This window comes from Eriocheir sinensis, unplaced genomic scaffold (assembly GCF_024679095.1).
Source record: "Eriocheir sinensis breed Jianghai 21 unplaced genomic scaffold, ASM2467909v1 Scaffold562, whole genome shotgun sequence".
NCBI classification, from domain to species: domain Eukaryota; kingdom Metazoa; phylum Arthropoda; class Malacostraca; order Decapoda; family Varunidae; genus Eriocheir; species Eriocheir sinensis.
The window spans coordinates 76,007-94,878 of record NW_026111901.1 but is presented as its reverse complement, the minus strand read 5'-3'; the positions used below and the strand labels follow the sequence as shown (position 1 = coordinate 94,878).

The window sequence follows — 18,872 nt, the reverse complement described above, 5'->3', positions numbered from 1 at the left end:
TCCAGGGGTAGTTTTATGACCCTGATGGTAGTATGACCCTTCCTCTGTACCATGAACCTAAAAAACACATATTTGGCAAGACTTTCGTAGGAGTCTTGGACATTTCCAGGAGTATAGTTTTAGGACACAGGTGGTAGTTTGATCATTCTTCTGTACCCTGAACTTAAAGAAACACATATTTGGCAAGGCTTTCGAGGAGTCTTGACATTTCCAGGAGTAGTTTTATGATCCTGGTGGTAGTTTGACCCTTCCTCTGTACCGCGAACCTAAAGAAACACATATTTGGCAAGGCTTTCTAGGAGTTTTGACATTTCCAGGAGATAGTTTTATGACCTGGTGGTAGTTTGACCTTCCTCTGTACCATGAACCTAAAGAAACACATATTTGGCAAGGCTTTCCTAGGAGTCTTGGGTATTTCCAGGAGTATAGTTTTATGACCAGGTGGTAGTTTGACCCTTCCTCTGTACCCTGAACCTAAAGAAACACATATTTGGCAAGGCTTTCCTAGGAGTCTTTGACATTTCCAGGAGTATAGTTTTATGACCAGGTGGTAGTGTGACCCTTCCTCTGTACCATGAACATGAAGAAACACTCATTAGAACCCGATTGCCCCCTCTTTGACCTTCAGAAATACAGAACATAGTTGACATGAGAAGCAAAAGTGTCTTATAATACCAATCCCAGGATATAGTTAATATTGTGTCATCAAAACCCAGATTAAATTCAAACCTCTCCTGCGTCCATCCCACTCTGATTGGGCTCATGTTAACGCCGCCCTGCACTGTGACGCCTTGTTTAAGAGCCCCCGAGCCAAGAAGGACGGAACAGAGAGGGAGAAAGCTGTTGCTGAGAGGGAGAAAATATAAGAAAGATTTTAATGGAAGCGACCAAGATAGATAATGGAGAGAGAGAGAGAGAGAGAGAGAGAGAGAGAGAGAGAGAGAGAGAGAGAGAGAGAGAGAGAGAGAGAGAGAGAGAGAGAGAGAATTACCTCCACTAAAATGATCCACAAAGTCTAAATGGATGTATATAACCCCCCCTTTTGCAGCCATGGACCCCCCTAACGAAACAGACCAGCTATAGTGTAAGCTATCTAATGGGGGCCTTCTCCCCCTCGACAACTTATCAAAACTACAAAAAAACATCACACTTTCCCTCCTTATTATAAAAATTCCTTGATTGCTCGTTAACCATTTTAGAAAAAAATAAATTAACACTCACCAATGGGTTCCTCCTGTGTTCCTCGTCTTCTTCCCAGTCCTCCTCCTCCTCTTCTTCGTTTGGTGGTGTCTGCAAATCAAGTTTGGTGTCAATTAACTGTGTAAACATCAAGCAGGTGAAGTCACTCATATTTATCTATTTGTATATATTTCATGGTGGCAAAATTTAAATTATCAGTTTCATTTTCACCAGTGACACGAATTTGTGGCTGTTTTCCACAATAGAATTTCACTCTAATAAGTGAATCAGACCCCACAGAGATATTACCAGAGTGTGTAGGAATGAATACAAAGATAACCACATACTTTGATTTAACTCTAGGATGTCTCGTGGATCATCAATAAATAAAAAACAAAATATCTGGACAGGCCACTCTTGAGCCCGTTACCTTCAATGACACCCCAAAACAGTCCCTGCGCCAAGTGTGTACCCCATATTTTGGTTGTGTTAGGTGTGCCTATTAGCAACTACTACTATTTTTACTGAACGAGGGACACATGATCCATATAAACCATTAATACTACCTAATAATATTAAACAAATTATATACGTGCTACCAGGGAATCATGAGGATTAATGTTATTGTAATTCTCACGTTTACTCAACCCTACTAAACCTATCCACCCCGCGCCCACCTAGCCTCCAGCAGGTGCCCACCCTGGCTCGCATAACCATAGCAGGGCACGATAACAGAAAACCTTATTCCCGATAACCGATAACTGATAATGGAAAACCTTATCGGTGATAACCGATATTCGTTAACTGGAAACACAAATATAGGCGATAACCGATACCCGATATTAATCCACAATTCCGATACTAGCTAGCGATAAGTCCGATAGGCGAAAACGATACTATATTGATATTTCAAATAAAAAACATAGATGAATTCATATTTTCATTATCTGTATTTTTAAAAACTTACAAAATCTGAAAACCACACGTTGACACGTACACATGGACGGTAATACTAGAAACGCCTGAACCGTGTTGTGTTATTTGGCGTCCCCACCGACAAACACTGGTCTCTCGTGAACTGCACATGCTCAGACCAGCAAGCGTAGACCTGAACAGTCTCACAAAGCTTTTAACCGTAATTTAGAGTTGCTGGAAGGCTGAATCAGACATAGTACATTACCACCAGCCCTGATGTTTCGAGATCGACACTCTGTACGAGTTGTATTTATATGTACAGAGTGTCGTTCTAGAAACAGCGAGGATGGTTGTACTGTATGTCTGATTCAGCCTTCCAGCAACTGGTCTTAATGTGTTAAAAAGCTTTGTGATACTGTACAGGTCTATGCTTACTGGTCTGAACATGCGCAGTTCACGAGAGACCAGTGTTTGTTAACACAAGCGCCAGCTTTTGACGATGGGACACCAAATAACACAACACCGGGTGCCTTCAACACCATGGCATGCTCACAAACGAATATGGAATATCAAATTTGAGGTAGTGAATAATCATTCTGGGGCAAAGCTAAATGATTTTTCTCTTTGATGTATTGATTTTTGAGTCTAACATAAAAAAACAACCTAGTATTTTAATGTTGATGATCTAAGTACGAAATCTCTTCGCCAAAGATAATTCATACCCCCAAGTTTTTTCATAAAATACCGGGCACCCGGGCCACGCATGCGAGTAGGGAGGAGACAACGTGTTTTTTTTTCTGAGGCGGAAAAAAAGTAGCGATTATCACTAGTTTGGTTACAAAAATAACGAAGATACCGATATATATTTAAATAAGCAGCGGATGGCCGACAACCCGATTTTGTTATCAGCGATAAAGTATCGCGATAACGCCCAGCTATGCGCATAACTCACCACCCACCTTCCTGCAATTACAAATGTAGTACTGCTGACACTTAATATAACACGTCACGTCGTAGGGTATTCGTATCTTACAATTTTACTGAACACCAGTCGACCTGTCCTCCCCCGCTCACCTCTGTTGCGCCTCCTCATTCCCAGTACTACTAAAATGGATTGGCTGAGGAGAAGCACCTTCCACAGGGAGAGCGTGTCAGTTTTCCCTGTTCCTCACTGGCTGACAGCCACTGATGAGGCTGCTGGCCAATACCAAATTTAAAGTGCATATTTCACACCTTTTCTTTCTCCTTATTTTCTCCATGCAAACAGTTTAATACTTACTAAAAAATGGTCATTATCGTAAATAAATCTGTCTCAGGAAAACAAATAACCAGTGAGGCTGGCAAGGAGAGGAAGAGAGCTCACCATGCTGTGCCCAGTGACCATATTGACGTGTGTGTGTGTGTGTGTGTGTGTGTGTGTGTGTTTGAGTTAAAGATAGATATATAGATAGATATATATATATATATATAAATATATATATATATAGATATATATATATATATATATATATATATATATATATATATATATATATATATATATATATATGTAGGCATCAGCTCTCAGTGATTTTACTATACTAGGCTACTACTACCCTACTCACCTAGACTTACATGATGATTATGTTGAGTTTATGGCTGAAAGCTTGTTATATTCAATAGCGACATTTGAAATTTGAACGTGGCGATCTCGGACACGGCAGAGGGCGCTGTTTTGGCCCGGCCGTAGTGAGTTTCTTTATGTGCACCATTTAATTCTGCATGTTTTCATATATAATACATGATGATTATGTTGAGTTTATGGCTGAAAGCTTGTTATATTCAATAGCGACATTTGAAATTTAGCGCGAATGGCGATCTCGGACACAGCAGAGGGCGCTGTTTTGGCCCGGCCGTAGTGAGTTTCTTTATGTGCACCATGTAATTCTGCATGTTTTCATATATAATACATGATGATTATGTTGAGTTTATATTGAAAGCTTGTTATATTCAATAGCGACATTTGAAATTTGGCACGCATCTCGGATACGGTGCGAGGTGTTGTTTTGGCCTGGCTGTAGTGTGTTTCTTTATGTGCACATTTTATTTCTGATTTTTTTCATTTTTAAACATGATGATTATGCTGAGTTTATGGCTGAAAGCTTGTTATATTCAATAGCGACATTTGAAATTTCGCGCTAATGGCGATCTCGGATACGGCTGAGGGCACTGTTTTGGCCCGGCCGTAGTGAATTTCTTTATGTGCACCATGTAATTCTGCATGTTTTCATATATAATACATGATGATTATGTTGAGTTTATGGCTGAAACCTTGTTATATTCAATAGCGACATTTGAAATTTGGCGCATGGCGATCTCGGATACGGTGCGGGGTGTTGTTTTGGCCCGGCCGTAGTGAGTTTCTTTATGTGCACCATTTAATTCTGCATGTTTTCATATATAATACATGATGATTATGTTGAGTTTATGGCTGAAAACTTGTTATATTCAATAGCGACATTTGAAATTTGGCACGCGGCGATCCTGGATACGGCGCGGGGCACTGTTTTGGCCCGGCCGTAGTGAGTTTCTTTATGTGCACCATTTAATTCTGCATGTTTTCATATATAATACATGATGATTATGTTGAGTTTATGGCTGAAAGCTTGTTATATTCAATAGCTACATTTTAAATTTAGCGTGGCGATCTCGGATATGCAGAGGGCGCTGTTTTGGCCTGGCCGTAGTGAGTTTCTTTATGTGGACCATTTAATTCTGCATGTTTTCATATATAATACATGATGATTATGTTGAGTTTATGGCTGAAACCTTGTTATATTCAATAGCGACATTTGAAATTTGACGTACACGCGAATAGCGATCTCGGATACGGTGCAGGGTGTTGTTTGGCCTGGCCATAGTGAGTTTCTTTATGTGCACCATTTAATTCTGCATGTTTTCATATAATACATGATGATTATGTTGAGTTTATGGCTGAAAGCTTGTTATATTCAATAGCGACATTTGAAATTTAAGGCATTAAGTATCTCGGATACGGCGAGGGCGCTGTTTTGGCCAAGGTAGTGAATTTCTTTATGTACCATTTAATTCTGCATGTTTTCATATATAATACATGATGATTATGTTGAGTTTATGGCTGAAAGCTTGTTATATTCAATAGCGACATTTGAAATTTATCTCGGATACAGCAGAGTGCGCTGTATTGGCCCGGCCGTAGTGAGTTTCTTTATGTGCACCATGTAATTCTGCATGTTTTCATATATAATACATGATGATTATGTTGAGTTTATGGCTGAAAGCTTGTTATATTCAATAGCGGCATTTGAAATTTAGCTGTGGCGATCTCGGAGCAGAGGGCGCTGTTTTGGCCCGGCTAGTGAGTTTCTTTATGTGCACCATGTAATTCTGCATGTTTTCATATAATACATGATGATTATGTTGAGTTTAGGCTGAAAGCTTGTTATATTCAATAGCGACATTTGAAATTTGGCAAGCGATCTCGGATACAGCAGGGGTGCGGGTGTTGTTTTGGCTCGGCCGTAGTGAGTTTCTTTATGTGCACCATTTAATTCTGCATGTTTTCATATAATACATGATGATTATGTTGAGTTTATATTGAAAGCTTGTTATATTCAATAGCGACATTTGAAATTTGGCGCGCGTGGCGATCTCGGATACGGCGCAGGGCGCTGTTTTGGCCCGGCCGTAGTGAGTTTCTTTATGTGCACCATTTAATTCTGCATGTTTTCATATATAATACATGATGATTATGTTGAGTTTATGGCTGAAAGCTTGTTATATTCAATATAGACATTTGAAATTTAGCGCTTGGCGATCTCCGACACCGCAGAGGGCGCTGTTTTGGCCCGGCCGTAGTGAGTTTCTTTATGTGCACCATGTAATTCTGCATGTTTTCATATATAATACATGATGATTATGTTGAGTTTATGGCTGAAAGCTTGTTATATTCAATAGCGACATTTGAAATTTAGCGCTGGCGATCTCGGATACAGCAGAGGGTGTTGTTTTGGCCTGGCCGTAGTGAGTTTCTTTATGTGCACCATTTAATTCTGCATGTTTTCATATATAATACATGATGATTATGTTGAGTTTATGGCTGAAAGCTTGTTATATTCAATAGCGACATTTGAAATTTGACGCGCGTGGCGATCTCGGATACGGTGCGGGGTGTTGTTTTGGCCTGGCCGTAGTGAGTTTCTTTATGTGTACCATTTAATTCTGCATGTTTTCATATATAATACATGATGATTATGTTGAGTTTATGGCTGAAAGCTTGTTATATTCAATAGCGACATTTGAAATTTAGCGAGCGTGGCGATCTCGGATACGGCGCAGGGTGTTGTTAAGGTTTTTCATTATCAGTTATCGGTTATCGGGAATAAGGTTTTCTGTTATCGTGCCCTGCTATGGCGGAGACGCTGTCTTTCTCCTCAGTCTGAAGCTAGCCAGCACTGTGAGTGGAACGTTTCTCTGGAATACACACACTGCATTTTGACCCCTACTATGGCACCCAAGCATCCTTCCACCTCGTCCAGTGACATAAGAACATAGGAGTCTGCACGAAGCAGCTCCTCTGAACCTTGGCTCCCGTGTATCTAACCCTACCTAATATCGCTGTCCATGACGCATCAACAAAGTGATGGTGGTGAGTGTTTTTGTTGTGTCAGTGACTTACAAATGTAATGTAGCAATTCTTTCTTTAGAAAACTTTAACTTAACCCGGTGGTGGCAGGGATCATGTTTCTTAATGGTCCTCCAAGCAAGAAAATGAGAAAATCACCCCTCACACAAACCATTTCATATTATATATCAAAGCATTTGTGATCAGTTTGTGTGTATTACTTTCCTCTCTGTCAAAGGCTGTAAAATAAGGCAAAAAGTAAGCAGAAAATATATATCTACCCTTGCAGGTGAAAATATAGCCTGTTAGCTTTGAGACCAAACCATGTAGTGAGCCTCCTCCTCCCTCCCTGCTGGCTAGGCTTCCTTTTAATATGTATTTCCACACATGATGCGGCCAATATTAGAGTCTTTTTCACACCAATATTTACTGTATAATGATGACTTGACTCTGCATTAGCACCGGTGAGTGAGTTAGGGCTTAAGGAACTTTGATGCCAGGATTGAGGTGACTTATTCCTGGGTTTAAACTTATACAAAATCAGGTTGGCGACATGTCTGTGGTAAGTCCCTTGTACAATAAGAAATATTACTTTCCTCTCTGTCAAGGGCTGAATAAATAAATCAAATTAATCTAACTATATTATAAAGCAAAACCAATCTTGCATGCATAATATGTATCCAGTGTGTAGTAAGCACTTTGGCAAACATATATCATGCATCCTATGCTTAACCCTGCGGGGATCATGTTTCTTACCCGGTAGCAGCGACGGGCCAAATTTGTGGCTTTACCGTGTAGCAGCAACGGGCCAAATTTGTGGCTTTGCCGTGTAGCAGCGACAGGCCAAATTTGTGGCTTTACCGTGTAGCAGCAACAGGCCAAATTTGTGGCTTTACCGTGTAGCAACGGGCCAAATTTGTGCCATGATTTAAACCCCCAAAATAGATGATGTGTAAACTGATCACAAATGCTTTGATATGTATTATGAAATGGTTTGTGTGAGGGGTGATTTTTTCTCATTTTTCTCGCTTGGGGGACCATTAAGAAACATGATCCCCACTGCTACAACCACTGGGTTAAAAGGCCTTTCCCTCTAAGCAAGGGGATGTACTGAACATTTTACAACACAATGGGTTACTAAGTGAGCTGCTGAACATTTTACAGCTCAATATAACGGGTTCACCCGTTGGGGCTTCTGGGGGGTAATGAAGGCAGGGCAGGAAGTGAGTAGAGAAAGCTACCTATTTCTCCAAGCTGCTGAAAAGCTTGTTGGTGAAGAATTACTTGTCGGTGAAGAGACTGTTGTTGAGGTGAGGAGTGCCCTGTGTTATGGCACCTCCCAGCACTGCTACACCAACCTGCAAATATGTGTCCACTCTCAAAGTCTTGTACCGGGAAAGACAGCATGGGATAATATATTATAAAATCTCTCTCTATCAAGGGCTGTATAAGATAATTAATTGATACTCTCTCTCATATTTGTTTTTTACATAAAGAAAACATTTGACAAGGCTTTCAAGGGAGTTTAGGGCATTTCAAGGATAGTTTTAAGACACTGAGGTGGTAGTATGACCATAGGTCTGTGCCGTGAAGCCAAAAACACATATCTGACACACTTTTTCTAGGAATTTAGTGCATTTCAGGTAGTTTTAAGAGCCTGGTGGCGGTGTGACCCTTCCTCTATGCCATTAAGGAACAGTGACCCCTGCAAACACACAAAAAACTATCTATTTATAACTATCTATCACCCTTTATCTATCTATCCTTCTATCCACTGGTTCCCAAACTGGGGACCATATAGCACAATGAAGGGCGCCGTAGGTTAAGGTTAGTTCAAGACTTAAACTAACCTTGAACTATGGGCTCCTTCAGTCTGCTATATGGGCCCCAGTTTGGGAATGGCAAAGACATGGATTTTAAAGGAAATTACATAGATTTTAGAGGAAATTACATGGATTATAGTGCAAGCAACTGAAGTACAGGCCCACAAGATTATATGAGATGAAGTCCATGCATGTGAGGGCCCCAGACATTGTGTGTGTGTGTGTGCAGGCTGCCTTCATGGTACCATTTTAGCACATTGAAATAAGGTACCATCTCTCCATCTCCTTCAATGTGTCATTACATGTTTTCCCAAGGCCACAGAGAAGGTTTTCATGGGCAGATCATAGCCATGGATGGAGGTTTTGCAAGTACTCTACTGGTATATTTTCCCACACACTAAATGCAAACAAACACCAACTTGGATATTTTGTAAGCTCATCCCGGCGCTAATTCAGCGATATTTCTTTGCTTCCTGCATGTTTATCTAACAAACACTAGTACTATGGTATTCTTGTATACCAATACTGCACTAACATAACTACAGTAGAGCCCCACTTAGCGCGAGATCAATTAGCGTGAACCGCATAACTGATGACTGCGTATTTTGAGTAATTATCAAACCCAAAAGTCAGACCCACGTGTGCACCAAATAACTTTTTTCATATTGGTTACTTTATTCAATTAGCGCAAATTTAGTTAGCGCGACCGCGTTCATCCACCTAATTCTCACGCTAAATGGGGCTCTACTGTACTAACATAGCTCATAGTAGTATTCCCACTTTTAATTAACATCTTGTACAGCAGTGTTTCTCTCTCCCTGTGAACTGTTTCAATGCACATGAATTCCTCGGCTGTGACGGGTCTTCATCAACAGTGCTGCCAGTGAGTGGCCTCACCTGAACACGAGTCATCGCTCCACAGCAGGTGACCTGACGAGCCTGCCCTGACAAGCACCTGACAGCTGACCACCACCTTAACAATGAGGGAAATGACACTTGAGCGGCTTGACAGTTCAGGGCCAAGGCCGCCTCCACCCCCATTCCTATTCAAATACACTGGAATACCATATTTGGGTGTGTTTGTATTGGTATAACTATTGATAGAAATCAAAGCATTCTCATTGTGATAGGAATACAAGGAAAAGTATTTGTATTGTGCAAATAATTATCTGAGGAACACTTCAAAATCTATCATCTGTATTAGCAGGCATTACAAGTCCACACAGCCTCCTGGGGACTTGTTAGCACTGTGTTGAGTACAGGGTTATGAGCTCTTGTACATCTTTACAACACTGCTGCTGTTATGCCAAGAAGGTGTATTCATTCATATCAAACAGCCTTCTTGTTAGCACTGTGTTGAGTACAGGGTTATGAGCTACACTACCTTGTACATCTTACAACACTGCTGTTATGCCAAGAAGGTGTATTCATTCATATCAAAACAGTATTTCTATTCACTGTAATTTGAAGTACTGTATTGGTATTGTAATCCACAACACTTGTATTCCTCCTGATCTTAGATAACTTTACAACACTGCTAAACCCAATTATGACAAGAAGGTATTTGTATTCATATTAAAACAACTTCATATGTATTCAATGTAATTTGAAGTAATTGTATCCTCCTCCCTGGTCAGGGGAGTCGCTTGGGGGGTTTGAGCCCACGGCACATCTTCCTGGCCCCACACAGCGTGGTAGCGTGAGGATTCGAACCCGCGTCGTCCATCACGCGACGAATGTGGGTCCAGTACGCTATCACTTCGGCCTATTATTATTTTGTCATGTTGTTGTTGCCTGATGAGTGATATACCACCTTTACTGAGTCAGGTTCATCTGCTAGAGTTTAATGTGACCCTGCTGACAGTTTCACAAGACTTCTGCACCTGGAACAGGAAACCACCCATGAAAAGCTCTGTTAGTATTACACCGCACTGCTATATAAAACCTTCACTTTGGGGGCACTGCGGAGGACATTTCTCGGGTATGGCGGACATGGGATTCAATTGGTGGACGGTGTACCCCACTCTGACTGGGTTCATTTCAGTGGCCACATGCAATGACTGAACACGGGCGGTGGTCTGCCCACACCAAGGCTGTCTCAGGCTGGGCTGGGTCATGGGCGCGTAACATTGACCGTAAAGTGTCGGCAAATGACACCTTGTGGTCACTTACGCCTGTGTCGGACGCGTCTTGGATTTTTTCCTTGGAGTAACCAATCTTGAATGTGGGAAAGAAATGGCGGACATTGCCAACAACTGACTGACGCACAAGATAGTCCTACATTCATTTCTCTCCCTCTTTCCCTCCCTCCTTCCTTCCTTCCTTCCCTCCCTCCTCCTTTATTCCTTGCCTCCCTTCCTTCATTCCATCCTTTCCTTTTCTCTTCCTCTTCCCTCCTTCTTTCCTTCAATCCTCCTTCCTTCCTCCCTCCTCCTTTAGTCCTTGCCTCCTTCCTTCATTCCATCCTTTCCTCCATTCCTTCCTTTCCTTTTCTCTCCCTCTTCCCTCCTTCTTTCCTTCAATCCTCCTTCCTTCCTCCCTCCCTCCTTTAGTCCTTGCCTCCCTTCCTTCATTCCATCCTTTCCTCCATTACTTCCTTTCCGTTTCTCTCCCTCTTTCCTTCCATCCCTCCTTCCTTCCCTCCCTCCCTCCTTAAGTCCTTTCCACCCTTCCTTCATTCCATCCTATCCTCCTCATTCCTCTCCCTCCTTCCTCTTTCCTTCCTTCCTTCCCTTCCCCTCCTACATACATACATACATACATAGTGAAGGAAGGCAGGAAGGTGACCTCTCTCCCCTGACCTCTCCTTGACCTTTTAATTGCTATTTCTGTGTTTAGTAAAAAAAAATTGATCCCATGTTTGTGTTCTTACAAACTGATACATTCTTACTGAGCTTCCTTCCTTCCCTCCCTCCTTCCTTCCTTCCTTTATTACTGTTCTTTCTGTTATTCACTTGTTCTTTTCTCTCTCTGTTCCTTCCGTCTCTCCTTCCCTTTCCTTCCTATCTTTGTCAGTCCTTCCTGACCTCCTTCATTCCTTCTTTCTCTCCCTCATGCCTTCCCTTCTTTCCCTTCCTTCCTTCATCCTCCTCCTCCTTCCTTTCCCCCTCCCTTCTTTCCCTTCCCATTGCTCCTTCCTTCCTTCCTTCCTTCCTTCCTTCCTTCCTCTCCTCCTCCCTCCTTCCTTCCTTCCTCAGAACAATCCATTACAGAAAGAAATGAAGACAGGAAAACAAAGAAGCAAGGAAAATATTGATAAATGGAAAAGAAATAGAGGAAAATAAATTAACACTTACCAAGGAATTCCTGTGTCCTCCTCTTCTTCTTCTTCTTCTTGTTCTCTCTGTAATTCAAGTAAGGAGTCATTGCTCTGAGTAAACCTTAAGATACATTTTACATATAAATATAAATTCCTTTCAACTTTGAACCCTTCCTTCCTTCCTTCCTTCCACACAGCCACTACCACCAGAGGGTCACTTCAGGGGTCGGGGTCAGAACCTTCCCAAGACACAGGGTCATAGTTTTAAACATTTTCCTGCCCAAACTTACAAATTTAAAACAACATTGTGGTATTAAGGCATCTTGAAAACATTCCAGTTGATGTGTGTGTGTGTGTGTGTGTGTGTGTGTGTGTGTGTGTTTGTGTTTGCAGTACCAAGGTGTTCCTGGCTGCAAACTTTCCCTCCTTATTATCAAAATTCCTTGACTGCTCGTTAACCATTTTAGAAAAAATAAATTAACACTCACCAATGGGTTCCTCCTGTGTTCCTCGTCTTCTTCCCAGTCCTCCTCCTCCTCCTCCTCTTCTTCGTTTGGTAGTGTCTGCAAATCAAGTTTGGTGTCAATTAACTGTGTAAACATCAACATACTTTTTATTTTACAGTAAAAAAAGCCCATCACTCACTGCTCCAAAATGATATCATTATAAATTGGGTGCAACTTCAGCGTGTGGTGTACCCAGTGCAGTCTAGCCCAGTATCACAAGTCTACAAAATGACCTGACCTGTCTCCCAAAGCCTAGTCCTGATTTGAGTATGTAATGACCTAACCACAATGTCCAGGCTGAAGCTCCGAGGCCAGAGGAGTGCACGCCTTTTGAGGTGTCAGATGCCTGAAATAGCATATTTTTACTGTGCAAAGCAGGTGAAGTCACTCAAATTTATCTATTTGTATATATTTCATGGTGGCAAAATTTAAATTATCAGTTTCATTTTCACCAGTGACACGAATTTGGCTGTTTTTCACAATAGAATTTCACTCTAATAAGTGAATCAGACCCCACAGAGATATTACCAGAGTGTGTAGGAATGAATACAAAGATAAACACATACTTTGATTTAACTCTAGTATGTCTCATGGATCATCAATAAATAAAAATGAAATATCTGGACAGGCCACTCTTGAGCCTGTTACCTTCAATGACACCCCAAAACAGTCCCTACGCCAAGTGTGTACCCTATATTTTGGTTGTGTTGGGTGCGCCTATTAGCAACTACTATTTTTACTGAACGAGGGACACATGATCCATATAAACCATTAATACTACCTAATAATATTAAACAAATTATATACGTGCTACCAGGAATCATGAGGATTAATGTTATTGTAATTTCTCGTTTACTCAACCCTACTAAACCTATCCACCGCGCCCACCTAGCCTCCAGCAGGTGCCCACCCTGGCTCGCATAACCATAGCAGGGCACGATAACAGAAAACCTTATTCCGATAACCGATAACTGATAATGGAAACCTTATCAGTGATAACCGATATTCATTAACTGGAAACACAAATATAGGCGATAACCGACACCCGATATTAATCCACAATTCCGATACTATCTAGCGACAAGTCCGATAGGCGAAAACGATACTATATTGATATTTCAAATAAAAAACATAGATGAATTCATATTTTTCATTATCTGTATTTTTAAAACTTACAAAATCTGAAAACCACACGTTGACACGTGCATATGGACGGTAATACTAGAAACGCCTGAACCGGTGTTGTGTTGGCGTCCCACCGATAACAGTGGTCTCTCGTAGACACATGCTCAGACCAGCAAGCGTAGATCTGAACAGTCTCACAAAGCTTTTAACCGTAATTTAGAGTTGCTGGAAGGCTGAATCAGACATACAGTACCACTACCACCATCCCCGATGTTTCTAGATCGACACTCTGTACGAGTTGTATTTATATGTACAGTGTCGTTTCTGGTCTGAACATGCGCAGTTCACGAGAGACCAGTGTTTGTTAACACAAGCGCCAGCTTTTGACGATGGGACACAAATAACACAACACCGGGTGCCTTCAATATCATGGCATGCTCACAAACGAATATGGAATATCAAATTTGAGGCAGTGAATAATCATTTTGGGGCAAAGCTAAATGATTTTTCTTTGATGTATTGATTTTTGAGTCTAACATAAAAAATAACCTAGTATTTTAATGTTGATGATCTAAGTACGAAATCTCTTCATAAAGATAATTCATACCCCAAGTTTTTTCATAAATACCGGGCACCGGCCACGCATGCGAGTAGGAGGAGACAACGTTTTGTTTTTTTCTGAGGCAGAAAAAAAGTAGCGATTATCACTAGTTTGGTTACAAAAATAACGAAGATACCGATATATATTTAAATAAGCAGCGGATGGCCGACAACCCGATTTTGTTATCAGCGATAAAGTATCGCGATAACGCCCAGCTATGCGCATAACTCACCACCCACCTTCCTGCAATTACAAATGTAGTACTGCTGACACTTAATATAACACGTCACGTCGTAGGGTATTCGTATCTTACAATTTTACTGAACACCAGTCGACCTGTCCTCCCCCGCTCACCTCTGTTGCGCCTCCTCATTCCCAGTCCTACTAAAATGGATTGGCTGAGGAGAAGCACCTTCCACAGGGAGAGCGTGTCAGTTTTCCTTGTTCCTCACTGGCTGACAGCCACTGATGAGGCTGCTGGCCAATACCAAATTTAAAGTGCATATTTCACACCTTTTCTTTCTCCTTATTTTCTCCATGCAAACAGTTTAATACTTACTAAAAAATGGTCATTATCGTAAATAAATCTGTCTCAGGAAAACAAATAACCAGTGAGGCTGGCAAGGAGAGGAAGAGAGCTCACCATGCTGTGCCCAGTGACCATATTGACGTGTGTGTGTGTGTGTGTGTGTGTGTGTGTGTGTGTGTGTGTGTGTGTGATATACCCAATACCCACTACAGTGCAGCAGAATTATATTATATATATATATATATATATATATATATATATATATATATATATATATATATATATATATATATATATATATATATATATATATATGTAGGCATCAGCTCTCAGTGATTTTACTATACGCGGCGACTACTACCCTACTCACCTAGACTTACATGATGATTATGTTGAGTTTATGGCTGACAGCTTGTTATATTCAATAGCAACCTTTGAAATTTAAGCGGCAATCTCGGACACAGCAGAGTGGCGCTGTTTGGCCAACCGTAGTGAGTTTCTTTATGCACCATGTAATTCTGCATGTTTTCATATATAATACATGATGATTATGTTGAGTTTATGGCTGAAAGCTTGTTATATTCGATAGCGACATTTGAAATTTGGCACCGCGGCGATCTCGGATACTGTGCGAGGTGTTGTTTTGGCCTGGCCGTAGTGAGTTTCTTGTGTGCACCATTTAATTCTGCATATTTTCATATATAAATGATGATTATGCTGAGTTTATGGCTGAAAGCTTGTGATATTCAATAGCGATACATTTGAAATTTGAGCGTGGCGATCTCAGATACGCCAGGGCACTGTTTTGGCCCGGCCGTAGTGAATTCTTTATGTGCACCATGTAATTCTGCATGTTTTCATATATAATACATGATGATTATGTTGAGTTTATGGCTGAAACCTTGTTATATTCAATAGCGACATTTGAAATTTAAGCGAATGGCGATCTCGGATACGGTGTGGGTGTTGTTTTGGCCCGGCCGTAGTGATTTCTTTATGTGTACCATTTAATTCTGCATGTTTTCATATATATACATGATGATTATGCTGAGTTTATGGCTGAAAGCTTTTTATATTCAATAGCTACATTTGAAATTTGGAGTGCGGTGATCTCGGATACGGCGCGGGGCACTGTTTTGGCCCTGCCGTAGTGAGTTTCTCTATGTGCACCATTTAATTCTGCATGTTTTCATATATAATACATGATGATTATGTTGAGTTTATGGCTGAAAGCTTGTTATATTCAATAGCGACATTTGAAATTTAGCGGCAATCTCGGACACAGCAGAGGGCGCTGTTTTGGCCCGGCCGTAGTGAGTTTCTTTATGTGCACCATGTAATTCTGCATGTTTTCATATATAATACATGATGATTATGTTGAGTTTATGGCTGAAACCTTGTTATATTCAATAGCGACATTTGAAATTGCTACACGCCGGGCGATCTCGGATACGGTGCGAGGTGTTGTTTTGGCCTGGCCGTAGTGAGTTTCTTTATGTGCACCATTTAATTCTGCATGTTTTCATATATAAAAATGATAATTATGCTGAGTTTATGGCTGAAAGCTTGTTATATTCAATAGCGACATTTGAAATTTGACAAGCGTGGCGATCTCGGACAAGGCGCAGGGCACTGTTTTGGCCCGGCCGTAGTGAATTACTTTTATAGCACCATGTAATTCTGCATGTTTTCATATATAATACATGATGATTATGTTGAGTTTATTGAAACCTTGTTATATTCAATAGCTTACATTTGAAATTTAAGCGAATGGCGTATCTCGGATACGGTGTGCGGGCGTTGTTTTGGCCCGGCCGCAGTGAGTTTCTTTATGTGTACCATTTAATTCTGCATGTTTTCATATATAATACATGATGATTATGCTGAGTTTATGGCTGAAAGCTTGTTATATTCAATAGCGACATTTGAAATTTGGCGGCGTGGCGATCTCGGATACGGCGGTAGGGCAGCTGTTTTGGCCCGGCCGGGAGGTTTTTCTTTATGTGCACCATTTAATTCTGCATGTTTTCATATATAATATATGATGATTATGTTGAGTTTATGGCTGAAAGCTTGTTATATTCAATAACGACATTTGAAATTTAGCGCGGCGATCTCGGACACAGCAGAGGGCGCTGTTTTGGCCCGGCCGTAGAGTTTCTTTATGCCCCATGTAATTCTGCATGTTTTCATATAATACATGATGATTATGTTGAGTTTATGGCTGAAAGCTTGTTATATTCAATAGCGACATTTGAAATTTAAGCGGCGCTTTGTGACATCTCGGACACAGCAGAGGGCGCTGTTTTGGCCCGGCCGTAGTGAGTTTCTTTATGTGCACCATGTAATTCTGCATGTTTCACATATAATACATGATGATTATGTTGAGTTTATATTGAAACCTTGTTATATTCAATAGCGACATTTGAAATTTAGCGCCGTATGATCTGGATACGGTGCGAGGTGTTGTTTTGCCTGGCCAGTGAGTTTCTTTATGTGCACCATTTAATTCTGCATGTTTTCATATACAAAATAATAATTATGCTGAGTTTATGGCTGAAAGCTTGTTATATTCAATAGCCACATTTGAAATTTGATGCGTGGCGATCTCGGATACGGCGCAGGGCACTGTTTTGGCCAACCGTAGTGAATGCTTTATGTGCACCATGTAATTCTGCATGTTTTCATATATAATACATGATGATTATGTTGAGTTTATGGCTGAAACCTTGTTATATTCAATAGCGATATTTGAAATTTGGCGAATGGCGATCTCGGATACGGTGCGAGGTGTTGTTTTGGCCTGGCCGTAGTGAGTTTCTTTATGTACCATTTAATTCTGCATGTTTCATATAATAAATGATGATTATGCTGAGTTTATGGCTGAAAGCTTGTTATATTCAATAGCGACATTTGAAATTTGGCGGCGTGGCCCGATCTCGGATCTGGCGGCGCAGGGCGCTGTTTTGGCGCAGATGAGGTTTCTTTATGTGCACCATTTAATTCTGCATGTTTTCATATATAATACATGATGATTATGTTGAGTTTATGGCTGAAAGCTTGTTATATTGAATAGCGACATTTGAAATTTAGCAGCGCGGCAATCTCGGACACAGCAGAGGGCGCTGTTTGGCCCGGCCGTAGTGAGTTTCTTTATGTGCACCATGTAATTCTGCATGTTTTTATATATAATACATGATGATTATGCTGAGTTTATGGCTGAAAGCTTGTTATATTCAATAGCGACATTTGAAATTTGGCACACGAGGCGATCGAGGATCTGGTCGAGGTGTTCTTTTGGCCTGGCCGTGATGAGTTTCTTTATGTGCACCATTTAATTCTGCATGTTTCATATATATATAAAATGATGATTATGCTGAGTTTATGGCTGAAAGCCTGTTATATTCAATAGCGACATTTGAAATTTCATGGAGGCGTGGCTGTATGATCTTCGGATATGGCGATCTCGATCAGGCGCGGGGCACTGTTTGGCCCGGCTGTGGTAAATTTCTTTGTGTACCATGTAATTCTGCATGTTTTCATATATAATACATGATGATTATGTTGAGTTTATAGCTGAAACCTTGTTATATTCAATAGCGACATTTGAAATTTACATGCGCGAATAAAAGCGATCTCGGATCTGTGCGGGGTGTTGTTTGGCCCGGCCGTGGTGAGTTCTTTATGTGTACCATTTAATTCTGCATGTTTTCATATATAATACACTGATGATTATGCTGAGTTTATGGCTGAAAGCTTCGTTATATTCAATAGCGACATTTGAAATTTGGCGGCGTTAAGGCGATCTCGGATACGGCGCAGGGCACTGTTTGGCCCGGCCGTAGTGAGTTTCTTTATGTGCACCATTTAATTCTGCATGTTTTCATATATAATACATGATGATTATGTAAAGGAGTCGGTATTGACAAGCTTGTTTATATTCAATAGCCGGTACATTTGAAGATTTAAGCTGCTGCGATCTCGGACTTCAGCAGAGGGGCGCTGTTTTGGCCCGGCCGTAGTGAGTTTCATTATGTACCATGTAATTCTGCACGTTTTCATATATAATACATGATGATTATGTTGAGTTTATGGCTGGAAACCTTGTTATATTCAATAGCGACATTTGAAATTTAGCGTGGCGCGGCGATCTCGGATATGGCACAGGAGCGCTGTTGTTGGGCCTCGGCTTAATGAGTTTCTTATATGTGCACCATTTAATTCTGCATGTTTTCATATATAGCCACATGATGATTATGTTGAGTTTATGGCTGAAAGCTTTATTTATATTCA

The 18,872-nt window shown here is 40.8% G+C and overlaps 1 long non-coding RNA gene across 1 annotated transcript in view; it reads right to left on the bottom strand.

Moving 5' to 3' along the window:
• Positions 1-18,872, bottom strand: part of LOC126993114 (uncharacterized) — a 35,437-nt gene that overhangs the window by 3,399 nt on the left and 13,166 nt on the right. Inside the window, exons 4-7 of the long non-coding RNA XR_007747424.1 lie at positions 12,307-12,381; positions 11,856-11,902; positions 7,978-8,094; positions 1,222-1,290 (exon numbers count right to left, since the gene is read on the bottom strand). This is a non-coding gene — a long non-coding RNA (uncharacterized LOC126993114). The remainder of the gene's footprint in view (positions 1-1,221; positions 1,291-7,977; positions 8,095-11,855; positions 11,903-12,306; positions 12,382-18,872) is intronic.